This window comes from Vigna unguiculata, chromosome 10, assembly GCF_004118075.2.
Source record: "Vigna unguiculata cultivar IT97K-499-35 chromosome 10, ASM411807v1, whole genome shotgun sequence".
NCBI lineage: Eukaryota > Viridiplantae > Streptophyta > Magnoliopsida > Fabales > Fabaceae > Vigna > Vigna unguiculata.
Window position 1 is genome coordinate 16,627,899 of NC_040288.1, and position 14,068 is coordinate 16,641,966.

The window sequence follows — 14,068 nt, forward strand, 5'->3', positions numbered from 1 at the left end:
TCGTATTAAGAATAGCTGGAGGGTCTGTATTGATTATAGAAGACTAAACCAGGCCACCAGGAAGGACCACTTTCCTTTACCATTCATGGACCAGATGTTAGATCGATTGGCAGGTAAGTCTCATTACTGTTTTCTTGGAGAGATGTGAAGAAACTAACCTTGTTCTAAATTTTGAAAAATGTCATTTTATGGTGGAACAAGGTATAGTTTTAGGTCACGTTGTTTCCAAGAATGGTATATCTGTAGATCCTGCTAAAATTGATATTATTTCACAATTGCCTTACCCCTCTTCTGTGAAAGAGGTTCGATCTTTTCTTGGACATGCAGGATTTTACAGGAGGTTTATCAAGGACTTCAGCAAGATAGCCAACCCTCTCTCTAACTTGTTGCAAAAGGATGTAGCATTTGACTTTGGAGAGAGGTGCAAAGATGCGTTTGATACATTGAAAAAGGCGCTTACCACGACTCCTATCATCCAGCCACCTGATTGGACATTACCATTCGAATTGATGTGTGATGCATCAAACTTTGCAGTAGGAGCGGTGCTTGCACAAAAAGATGGGAAGCTATCACATGTGATATATTATGCTTCCAGAACGTTGGACACAGCGCAGGCTAACTACACCACGACTGAGAAGGAATTATTGGTTGTTGTGTTTGCCTTGGACAAATTCAGACCGTATATACTTGGTTCCAAGGTAATTGTTTATACTGATCATGCAGCATTAAAATTCCTTCTGAAGAAAGTAGATTCGAAACCAAGGTTGATCATATGGATGCTACTGCTCCAAGAGTTTGACATTGAGATTCTAGACAGAAGTGGGGCACATAACTTAGTAGCTGATCATCTTAGTAGGATTGAAAAGGGAGAAGATAACATTCCTATTAAGGATGACTTTCCTGATGAAGTCCTCCTAGCATTGACTGCTATGAAAGGTATGTTTCCTGAACCTTGGTTTGCTGACATTGTTAACTATTTGGTTATTTCTGCTATTCCTCCTTCCTTCTCCAAATATGAAAGAATCAAGCTAAAAAGTGAGGCAAAGTACTATATCTGGGAAGACCCAATCTTATGGCGCATTGGTAGTGACCAAGTCATAAGGAGGTGTGTTCCAGATATCGAGATACCTCATGTGCTTGAGTTCTGTCATTCGTCTCCTTTTGGTGGACATTATGGCACACAAAGAACAGGTAGGAAGGTGTTGGATTGTGGATTATATTGGCCTACTATTTTTAAAGATGCACAGAGGGTATATGAAAATTGTAAGCAGTGCCAAAGGGCAGCCAGATCCATTACAAGAAGGGATGAAATGCCTCAACAACCCATGTTATATTGTGAGGTATTTGATATTTGGGGTATTGATTTTATGGGTCCTTTTCCTCCTTCTTTTGGGTTTTCTTATATTTTGCTTGTTGTAGACTATGTCTCCAAATGGGTGGAAGCCATAGCTACAAGGACTAATGATTCTTGAGTTGTTATGAGTTTTGTCAGGTCTAACATTTTCTATAGATTTGGGATACCACGAGCCATCATTAGTGACCAGGGGACTCATTTCTGTAATAGGCTACTTAAGAACATGTTGAAGAAGTATGGGGTGACACATCGCATTGTTACACCATATCACCCCCAAACTAATGGGCAAGCAGAGATCTCTAACAGAGAGATTAAAAAGATACTAGAGAAAGTAGTGAAGCCTAGTCGAAAGGATTGGGCCACAAGATTGGATGATGCACTTTGGGCACACAGGACAGCCTACAAAACACCTATAGGTATGTCACCTTTCAGGGTGGTTTTTGGAAAGGCTTGTCATCTACCTGTGGAGATTGAACATCGGGCCTATTTGGCCGTGAAAGCATGCAACTTGGATTTGGAAGAAGCAGGAAATGAGCGAAAACTTCAGTTGCAAGAACTATAGGAGATTAGGCTTGTAGCCTATGAAAATTCAAAGTTCTACAAAGAGAAAACCAAGAAGTTCCATGACCAAAAGCTTGTGGCTAGAAAGGATTTCCAGGTAGGCCAAAAGGTGTTACTATACAAATCCAAGTTTGGTCACATGAGTGGTAAGTTGCGCTCTACTTGGGAAGGACCATACATTGTTACAAAAATCTTCCCTTATGGAGCAGTGGAGATCAAGGAAGAATCTTCACCAAGAACTTTTAAAGTTAATGGGCATCGTCTTCGGATATTCAATGAAAATCAAGATATGTTGAATAAGACGATGGATGGGATGAACTTGACTTCTCCCTCATACCTTCCACCTTGAGGAGGTAAGTACACTTCATACTTTTTCTTTGCATTTTATACATATTGAATACATTGAGGACAATGCATGGATAAAGTGTGGGGGTGTGGGGAGATTTTCCCCTTTTCTGATTTTGATTTCTATTTGTTTTGTTTTTCCTTTTTCTAATTTTGTTTTCTGTTTGTTTTTATAAAAAAAAAAGTTTTTGTTTTCAATAAAACATATTGACATTGGATTTTTGGATTTGATTTACTAATTGGAACGATCATAATTCTAGGAAAATAAAAGTCATGTGCTATGAGTGGATTGTTGTTTGTGATTTACTAATTGAGTTGATTTGAGAGTTTCTGGAATAAATCTTTTGTGAAAGAGTTTTTGACCTTGTGAGTTTTGAGCTTTATTGTAAGGATGAACTACCATGTGTCATTCCTATTTTTCTTGTGTGACTTGCTCATGTCTTGTTGGTACTCAAATGTTTAGCTTGATTCTGTTGTTTTGCATCTTAGGTGAACATGCATGATTTGATATGACTGAGGCATTTCTTGTTTTTAGCTACTTGGCCAAATAAGCTAACCATGACATTGATCCATTCGTAGCCCCTTGAGCTTAAACCTTTTTTTCTTATTTTGAGCATATTGCTAAACCTTAAAAAGAAAAAGACCATGTTTGTCCTTAGCTTAGGGAGAAAGAAGGAGCTAGTAGATTATGTTGAGATTGGTTGAGGAATAAAGTGTGGGGGTGAGTATTTCCCCCACAAAGTTATAAAAATGGCAAAAGGAAAATAATTGTTGATGACAGAGTGTTGAAATGAAAAATGATTGCTGTCTGAAAAAAAAAGAGCAATAAAGGATAAAAGAGAAAAAGAAAAAAAAACAACAAAGAAAAAAAAAAGGATTGCTTCTGAAACTATGCTCCATAACTCTTTCTTCCTTACTATTTCAAAAACACACAAATCCTAAAGTTTTTCCTACCTTTGCCTTGGCCTCATTATAACCTTGAAAAGTCCTCATGATTTTTGAATGCATATTTTCTGAAAGTTGTGAATATTAGAGTCTTGCTAAGCTTTGAGAGTGTTACTTGCATGGGTATTTTGAGTGAAAACAAAAGCCAAAACACTTGAGCGAATCTTGGTGAGAAAATATATATTTAACTTTAGTGTTTCTCTTTCATATTTGATTATCTTGTAAACTCAAAAGATTAACTCATGTGTGAAAAATAGAATTTTATCCATTTGTCTGTGCATGACAACATGATTTCTAGAAGATTGATCTGTTTCCATTTGTATTCATTCCTTTAATCCACTGAAAATATGGAATAAAAGACCTTAGAATAAAGTTTTGAAATTGTTCAATTTGACTTCTCCCTCATACCTTGGGCGAGCCTCTGTTAATCTCGTCTAGGCGAGGCATGCTCACTTGGGCGAGAAGACCAGTGCCCACCACTGTTCTCTCGTGCAACAGTCACACAACAGGGTCCAAGCAATCCAATAGTGCATCTCACAAGTTCACATCAACACACAAGGCATACCATAGTGAAATAACAGTGGCTCAGGCAGAAAAACATAATAAAAGCATGAACCCTAGCTTCCCTTACTTGGAAAAGGGCTAGCCGAGGACTTCGACACCACGAAAACAGCGGAATAGACCTTAAAATGAGCTCCCTACAGAACCCTAGTTGGGAAAACACGAAAACATGCTAAGGAAGGGATGGTACGAGATGAAGAATAACTCACGTCGAGCAAGAAGCAACTTGAGCGAACTTGACAGCAATGAGGAATCAAACCCTAGCAGAGAGTGCGACTGTTCAAGGAGGGAAGGAGAGACTGTTTTTCTGAAAGTGAGGGAAAATGGAGACGTTAGGGCAGATTAGGGTATGATTTTCCTCTTTGTGCCAGCCCTGTAGGCCCATTAGATTAAAGGCAGCCCTTAAACATTAGGGCAGAAAAACTGGACCTTACACATATCATACTATATAATATAATTTTGTAAGCACCAACTGATATTTTAGAGAATCACTCTAATTAGGTCGTCAATTTTTTCTTTATTAAATTTATATTAAAGAAATTAATATAATAATAATTATTCTTAAATAAATTATTTATTTACATAATTATCTTGAAGTGTTTAAATTATATATATAATATGAAAATAATTGCATTTGAAATGTTGTCATATTCACTCTGTAATGACAAATTTATATGACGTTGTTTACATCAAAACTATTTTCATAAACTACAATAACAGTTGCCTTTGAGTGATGGTTTTATCCCCTTTGATAAAATGACAATTCTCAATAAAAATGTTAATATAAATAGATATAATAAGAATTTAATAATAATAATAATAATAATTATTATTATTATTATTATATATTAGTTTAATTATATTTATTATCATTACTACTCTATAAATCTATATATATATATATATATATATATACAAATGAGAACTAACAAATAGCAACTTTTTCAATTAAATACTATATATCACACACTTCAATTCAAAAAATTTTATCTACAAAAAGTAAAAAAGCTAACGTGTCACACTCTCATCATTTTGACACTTCGAAAAAAAATTAAAAAGAAAAAAATTCTCTCTCTTTCCACTTTCTCCACGTATCCCACCGCTTATTTTTCCTCTCTTTCCACTTTCAAAATACAAATTCAATTCTCTCTCTTAAACTTCTTCTCTCTCTTTTTTACTTTTCGTCTCTCATTCTCACTTTCACAGCTTCAAACGCTTCATCTTCTCACTCTTCCTCAGTCTTCTCACATTCCTCCTTCTCACTTCTTTCTCTCTCTTTCTCTGTCTCTGTTTCTCCGCGTTCATCATGGTTTATCTGCCTTTCTTAGCTTCTTCTCTAACATCTTCTTCTGTTCATCTTCTTCTTTTCATCGAGTTGTTTTTAAATCGCAAAAAAACGACTATGGAGATGGTTTATATTTTGTGAGATCTAACTTTTTCATGCCTTTTTTTACAGGTTTTAACCCAGAAGTCGAATTTATTATGAGTTTTCTCAACCGAACAACTCATCTTCTTATATTTTCTGATATCTAACTTTTTGATGCGTTTTTTTACAAGTTTGAAACAAGAAGTCGATTTTATTTAGAGTTTTCTCAACCGAACAACTCATTTCTTCTTATTTTTTGTTAGATCTATCTTTTTCATTCGTTTTTTCAGAGGTTTAAACCCAGAAGTCGTATTTATTTTGATTTTTCTCAAGCAAGCATCTCATTTTCTTCTTATATTTTGTCAGATCTAACTTTTTCATGCGTTTTTTTACAGGTAAGAACCCAGAAGTCGATTTTATTTTGAGTTTCTCAAGCGAACAACTCATTTTCTTCTTATATTTTGTCAGATCTAACTTTTTCATGCGCTTTTTTACAGGTAAGAACACAGAAGTCGATTTTATTTTGAGTTTTCTAAAGCGAACAACTCATTTTCTTCTTATTTTTTGTCAGATCTATCTTTTTCATGCGTTTTTTTACAGGTTTAAACCCAGAAGTCGTTTTTATTTTGAGTTTTCTCAAGCAAACATCTATTTTTCTTCTTATATTTTGTCAGATCTAACTTTTTCATGCATTTTTTTACAGGTTTAAACTCAGAAGTTGATTTTATTTTGAGTTTTCTCAACCGAATAACTCATTTTCTTCTTATATTTTGTCAGATCTAACTATTTGTTTCGTTTTTGTACAGGACTAATATGGTTCACTGCGACATATGGTTTTATTACGTAGATTTTGTTTTCATTTTGACCTTTCTCAAGCGAACAACTCATATTCTTCTTTTATTTTCTCAGATCTAACTATTTTTTTCTGATGATGGTATTTTCTAGGGTTGCTACATGTCTAATATGGTTCACTGCGATAGATTTAACATCAGGTTTATAAAAACTTTTTATCTAACTATTTTTGGCGTTTATGTACTTTGATCTAACTGTTTCTTATATTTTTCTTCTGTTTACAAGTTTCAAATCAAGATTTCAAACTGATAGAGTCTTTTTCACTGTACAACTTAACTGGTAAGTAATTTGTATCAAAATCTACCTTTTTATTTACCAATTTATCTGTATTTTTTCACCTTTTACAAGCAACCCGTTCATCTTCTTCATTTTTCTACCTTCAACTCTCTTGGTGTCATTTTTTTTTCGTTCATGGTATTTTTTTAATAATGCATTCTATCAGCAGATCTCTTTATTGTTACCCGATTTACGTTTTTATTTGGACATTTTTCAAAGAGTTCATCATACACTATATTTTTTCAAAGTTCTACACCAAACAGAGTTAATCTAACTATTTTTTCCGTTTATCTACCTTGATCTAACTGTTTTTCTTCTGGATACAGGCTTCAAATCAAGATTTCAAAGTCATGCACGAGTCTTTTTCGCTGTACAACTTAACTGGTAAGTAATTTGTATCAAAATACCTTTTTCTTTACCAATTTATCTGTATTTTTCCACCTTTTACAAGCAAACCCTTCATCTTCTTCATTTTTCTACCTTAAACTCTTCTGTCATTCTTTTTCGTTAATGGTATTTTTTTAATAATGCACTGTATCACCAAATCTCTTTATTTTTACCCAATTTTTGTTTTTATTCAGACATTTTTCAAAGAGTTCTTCACATTTTTCCAATCACCATTTACTCCATCAAAACCATTTCGTTTACAAAACGTTTTGTATTCCAATCCCTTCAAATACTGCTCCGATTTTTTTTCCAAATCAACCTGTCAATCAGTATTCAAACACATTAAATTTCGCACTGCTCGAGATAATGATGAATAAACTGCTCCATCATCTACCACTGCTCCATCATCTGCCACACGCTATAATTATTAAACTTTATTCTATTCCAATATTAAATACCCCTTCCTAAAAAAAATCAACATTAGTAAATTACATTAAATAATTCTTCTTATACTTTTACGACGCTTCATAATTCTATTTTTTTAACGTATTATTTTTTAATTCGTATTTATTAACCTGTACTTTTACCAGTTCAGACTGTCCAGTATGTACGGATACTTCCAACAGCTATGACTTCTCCTATTCTTTTTATATATATATATTCCCTATGTTTACCAATTCAAAGTCAGACATTTGATTTTTCTACTGTAACCCATTTTCTTCTCTTACAATTTTACTTCATCACCAACCTATTCTCCTGCAATGGAATCCATGCCCACACCACAATCCATACTTTCTTCAGAAATGGTTGGCAGATTCATTTCTATGTTTTTGAAAGACCAGGTATATTTTTTTGATTCAAACTCATTTATTTTTGTTATTTATATTTATTTATTTCTTTATTCTTAACTTGCTAATATTTTAAGGACTTTGGACACGTCGACCGAGTGTTCATAATACGCTATTGGAAGAACCTTGCTGCTAAATGGATTGTTGTTGATTACCAAAGTAATGTTCATCATGTTACTTACAACATGGATATTCACACTCCAATGATTACCCAAGGCTAGAACCAACTAAGATCTTTCTATGGAGATCATCAACTCTTTGCAGAGGATCATCCTGAATTGTTTTTTAAAGTTGAAAGTGAAAGAACAAGCAGAGATATCAAAGTTCTTTATCTATTTTTTTGGTATTAAAGTTGAAAATTTTGTATGTAATTTTGTTTGAACTTCTTTTATATATATATATATATATATATATATATATATATATATATATATATATATATATATATATATATATATATATATAAATATATAAGAAGATTTCAATTGGACTCTTATTTTGTATGCAGTTATTATATATCTCAATATAAAAGTTATATTTTATTCTCTTTTATTATATGTATTTTCCTTTTTTGTATTAGATTTTGTTCGACTTCATTTTAGTTAATATAAATTATTTTTTATTAGAAATTGAATTAGTTAACATTAATTACCATTCCATATAAATTGGAAATTTAAACGTCAGTGAAATACAATAACTATTACTTATTAATTATTATTATTAAAATAATATAAGTTATAAAATAATTAAAATATTTTTCACCATTTTCATACTCAGAAGAATTTAAGATCAATTTTTATGGAAAAATAAATTTAAAATGACTGTTTAAAAAAAATTTGTATTCCAACGCCTTCAAAAAGTTGTTCGAATTATCTCCAAATCAACGTGTCAATCAGTATTCAAATGCATTAAATTTCGCATTGCTCGAGATAATGATAACAACGTGTCAATCAGTAATTAAATGCATTAAATTTTGCACTACTCGATATAATGATGACTAAACTGTTATATCATCTGCTACACGTTTTAATTATTAAATGTTTTCATATTCCAATATTAAATACTAAATCGCCAACCAAGGAGCGTTTCATTTTTTTAAATTTCTCTTCATTATGGTTTTCACTTCTCAAGATAAAATTAATTGCACTGTCCAGAGTTATCAACACCTCTCAAGACGATAATCATGATTGTTCTACGTAATATTATTATCACTAACACGCTTTGATTACCGGTACCTCTCTTCACACTCAAAGAACGCTGCTACGTCTACAATTTACAACTTATCTTCTTTCAAATATACTCATATGGGTTCATATGTGTAGATCAGATTTCCAGACATGTATTGAAATATACAACATTCATTTATTATAGTAAGAGAGTGTCATGTCCCAAAAAAACATAATTGGTGGTCTTCATAATTAATGTTTTGGAGCAGTAAGTATCATAAGATGACATTTTAGGAACCTTTACAAAGTTTTTTAGAGAAGGTAACTATTGTTTTTAAAATAAATTAAACTAAAAATGGTAATACAATAAATTAATTAGGATTTGGTGTGGAATTTACAAAATATTACACGATATTTACTGAAATGTTTCGTAGTTTTGAGAGTGAATACTTTCAAATATAATTTTCATGTTATTTGATACAATAATATTTATTGTTTAAGAATTATAATAGTGAAGTAAATGGAAATCATAAGTTACAATTTATTTTTAAAATAAATGCAAATCGAGGTAAAATCTAAATTTTTCAACAAACAAAATTGAAATAAAGTTCATGCTTCAATAAATATTTATTAAAGTTTAATAAGTTAAATCCATGAATGAAATATATTTGTTTGCTTCCTCATTCCAGTCCCACGTCTTAAAAATTTCAGAGTACAAAAAATATTTATAATTTAAAATTAAAAGAATACATAATGATAACTACCAAATATTTTTATATAAATATTAATAGTTTCTCCTTTTTTATAGACAAAATTAGTTATTTTTAAATTTTTGTTTTAAAAATAATATTACATATTACACTTTTTTGAATCTAATTAATTAATAATTTCTTATTAATAAAAAATGAAAATAAAATTATTTACTTTAAATACATTTATTTACCAAATTAAAAATTAAAACTTTTTTTTTTACTTGGCTTGCTAGATATGCTTTTAATACTTTTCAAAAAATACTTTTCATGTTCCAGAAATTAAAAGATGTTTAGGAGAATAAAAAGAACTTTTCAGTTTATTTCAACACTACTTTCAAGATAAAAATTTGTCTCTTCCAACACATTTTTATAATCAATTAGCATTAATTATGAAGAAACCAACAACTTTTTTAGTGTCTCAATACAATGTTATATTTGAATTTATTGTATTATAATTTTAAATGGAAAATATTTTACTACATACCTTTTGGAAATTTTTTCAATCTTTAATTTCTAACAATAGTTAATTCATACATAATTTTTTTTTCTTAAATTTAGACGTAGCTTCTTAAAATAAGTTTTCAAAAATCAACACTTACATCTTACAATATAAATGTCCATAATATACAAAAATAAATGAAAAAAATTTGGTCACACTACCAATGAAAAACTTCTCATTCTTTTTGTCTTCCAACATTTATGTTGTCAATATCAATAAATTTTCATATTTTAAGAATTTTGCATCATTGGACTTCACATAACATTAATTATGAACAAAAACAATTCAATATTTTTCTATTTCAATATATTGCCAACACACAATAAAGCAAATCTACAAAAATGAAGAAAATGTAGATGATATATAATACACCGTGAAGAAAATCCATAAGATATGAATCTAATATATAATACATTTCAAATTTTAATTTTGTTTTCCTTTAACCGTTTTAAAGTTTACATTTTATTATTTTTATATAACATTTATGAATACAAATAAAACCGAAATGATAATTTAGGAATATTGTATTTAAAACATTTTTTTTTATTAATATTCTTGAAAATAGAAGGTTTTAACATTAATTTCCTTTCAATGTGTATTCTTTCAAATGTCAAAGAAGATCTAATTTATTATTTTTATATATATCCTTATATTATTCATATTAATATATAATATATATTTATATTTATATTAAGTTATATATATATATATATATATATATATATATATATATATATATATATATATATATATATATTAGGAGATGACGTTTAAGATATCTGCATAAGTATTCCTAAAAACCAAATTAATATATAATTAAGATTTAAGACATTCAAAAAGTATCATTTACCAACTTCAAACATATATAAAATATACAAATTATATGTCATGAGGTTATATATTATTAATTATTAATAAGATTCAATGAAACTAAAAGAATAGTTTAAAAATATTGCATTGAAAATCAAAATCTTCTTTTATTAATGTCTTTAAAAACTAATTGATGTAATATTAATTATTATGATTATATTCTTAAATTTATATCAATTACAATTAAATTTAAATATCAATTTAAATTTATGTAGAATTAATGTAATATTATAATTTTATATTTTTTATATAATATTACATTATTTTGAATTTACATTGAAAATTTTCTTTTTTCATTTAATGTATTTGGAAGACAAATTTTTCATCTCACTACATTTCAAAATTAATTCAATGGAAATTAAAATGGTATATCTGGTTTTAAATTGTGAAAAAAATCTCATAATATATATATATATATATATATATATATATATATATATATATATATATATATATATATATATATATATGTATGTATATATATATATAATAATAATAATAATAAATTGGATTTAAATTTGAAATCTTAGAAGATAGTAAAAAATGTAAGAAAAAAAATAAAATAAATATACAAAAATTTATTTTTTTAAATAAATATTTTTAGTGTTTCTAATAAAAAATATATAAATTCAAAATTTTTGGTGATTCTTAATAATATAATAATATACTATAACACATAATAATAACAATAATATTTAATAATAATATAATAACATTAACACTAATATAGTAATAATAATTAAAATATAGTGTTAAACAACAAATAAATAATTAAATAATGACACTGTAAACAAACTAAAAATAAACTAAATGTTAAAAAATCATATCCTTTTCAATTTATTTAATGCAATTAGCTAATTATAATATTTATAATTATATATTTCAAAGCAACTTTTATAAATAAGATTTTAAATATGAATTTATGCCAAAACATAAAACTCTATTATATGAGTCCACTAGACGAATCTATATATATATATATATATATATATATATATATATATATATATATATATATATATATATATATATATATATATTTATATTTGTATCATTTTACATTTTTAAAGAAAATGATAATATTAATATTAATATTGAATGTTTATTAACTTCTCTCACAAAATTTAATAATAATATTAATATTAATATTTTATTATTATAAATTCAAATTTTTGATGATTTATGACTATATAATAATATATTATAAAATATAATACTATTTAATAACAATGTAAATATAAAATATCATGATAATATTAATATAATAATAATAATAATAATAATTAAAATATATGGTAAAAAATAAAAATAAGATAGGAAAACAATTAACCATTTCAATTTCAATCTTATTCCAAAATTAAGATCCATATATTGTCAAAACTGAAATTCAAAACATATGTATATATTAAAAATGTTTTTTAAATTCAAAATTTCAAAAAACTATAAAAATATCCTAATTAAGTTTGAATTTGAAATTTAAAATAAAAAAAAATTATAAAAAAAAGTTAAGGCTTTTTAATGGATTCTTTTAGTAGCTATAAACTAACTTTAAGATATTTTTAATCTACCAGAAGAGTTTGTATTTAAGATATGGACAAAATCTGATAAATTAAAAAAATTTAATGAAAATATGTTAATAATTACAATTAAAAAAATATATATGATATAAAAAAATTAATAAAAAATATAATATTTAGGTACAAAATCTTGAAAGTAAAAAATTTAAAACTTTATGTGGTTCTTAATAATATAATAATATGTTGTAATAAATAATAATAATAATAATAATAATAATATCTAATAATGGTATTGTTAAATCAGATCTGTCTAATACTCTTAACCACAAAGGGATCTGTGTTGATTAATGAGTTTCTTACTTATTTAATGTGAATCTTGAAGGAGTCTTTAAGGTTTAAAGCTCAGTTAATCAATTACACAGTTCTGGGTTAATGGATTGTTTTAAAACAATCAAGAAGAATTAAAAGAGAGAAGAGGAATCAAAACACACAATTTATACTGGTTCGATTCAAGGCGAATCTACATCCAGTCTTCTCCTAAGTAATACACTTAGGAGGATTCCACTAAACAGAAAGGTTCCAAGAATTACAAGCACACCTATGTAATTCTAACCCCAAAACTCAAGAACTTGATTCAACAATCAAGAACTTCCCCTAGGAGCAATGCATCCACACAATTGCACCTAGGTCCACACTTCAACCACTGAAGCTACTGTAATCAAAAATACAGAAAACAAAACAAGAAACGAAAACACCTAAGTTGTGCAGATTTGACTTGATGCTCCTTGAATCAAGCAAGATCCATCATGGTAGAGTCAACCATTAATCATTCTTGGATCTGTGCTTGGGTTATTGCAGAATCTTCTGAAGCTCTTGTCTCTCAGATGGCTCTTTCTCAGATGAAGACTGCGTGATCTCTCTCAAAAATTTCAGACCCAAAACAGATTACAAAACAGCTTTTATACAAAGGTTTTTGCTGTCACTAATTCAATTAGCCATTTACCTAATCGATTATCGTGAGTATATTTTCACTTACTTAGTACAATACTCACAGCTAATCCATTAGTTAAAGAACTAATCATATGTAGAGTTACACAGCAAGCCTGAAATACAATTGATAAAGAGAAGCTAATTTCCTAATGCATATCCTAACTGGACCAAGCTATGTTTTATCCTAGATCAGTAGACATCATCAAAATTGTTCTTCGTTTATGGAAGAAAGGCTCCCCTTGCCAACAATCTCCCCCTTTTTGATGATGTCCAAAACATGGATTGAGATAAACCTACCTGCAGCACATTAAGCAAACACCAACAGCAGTACACAGTACAGGCACACAATGCGAACAACAGCATAGGCATATAACAGATATCACTTTCATTTTATGCTCCTCCTATCAGTATAGCCTATCAATGCAGTGGCAAGATAATTCTCCCCATTTTTGGACAGTAGCAAAAAAAGACATAATCAAAATGGGAGAGAAAAAAACTGAACAGCGCAGCAAAGTAAAAGACACAGCAGTAGATAATGCATAACAACCAGGATAATAACTTTGCATAGCATCCAGAGTAAGCATAGTATATAACACATTATAGTCCAAACCAAAATATTCCTAGGCTAAGGTAGCTAGGATGCTAGGATAACTACAACAAGGAAACACACACCCTGCTAGGACTACTAAGATCCTAAGGTCAAGAGCTACAGACTGAAGCTATGAAGGATGGTACACAAAAGGGAGGTGTGTGGGTAGAAGGCTAGGCTATTCGTCGTC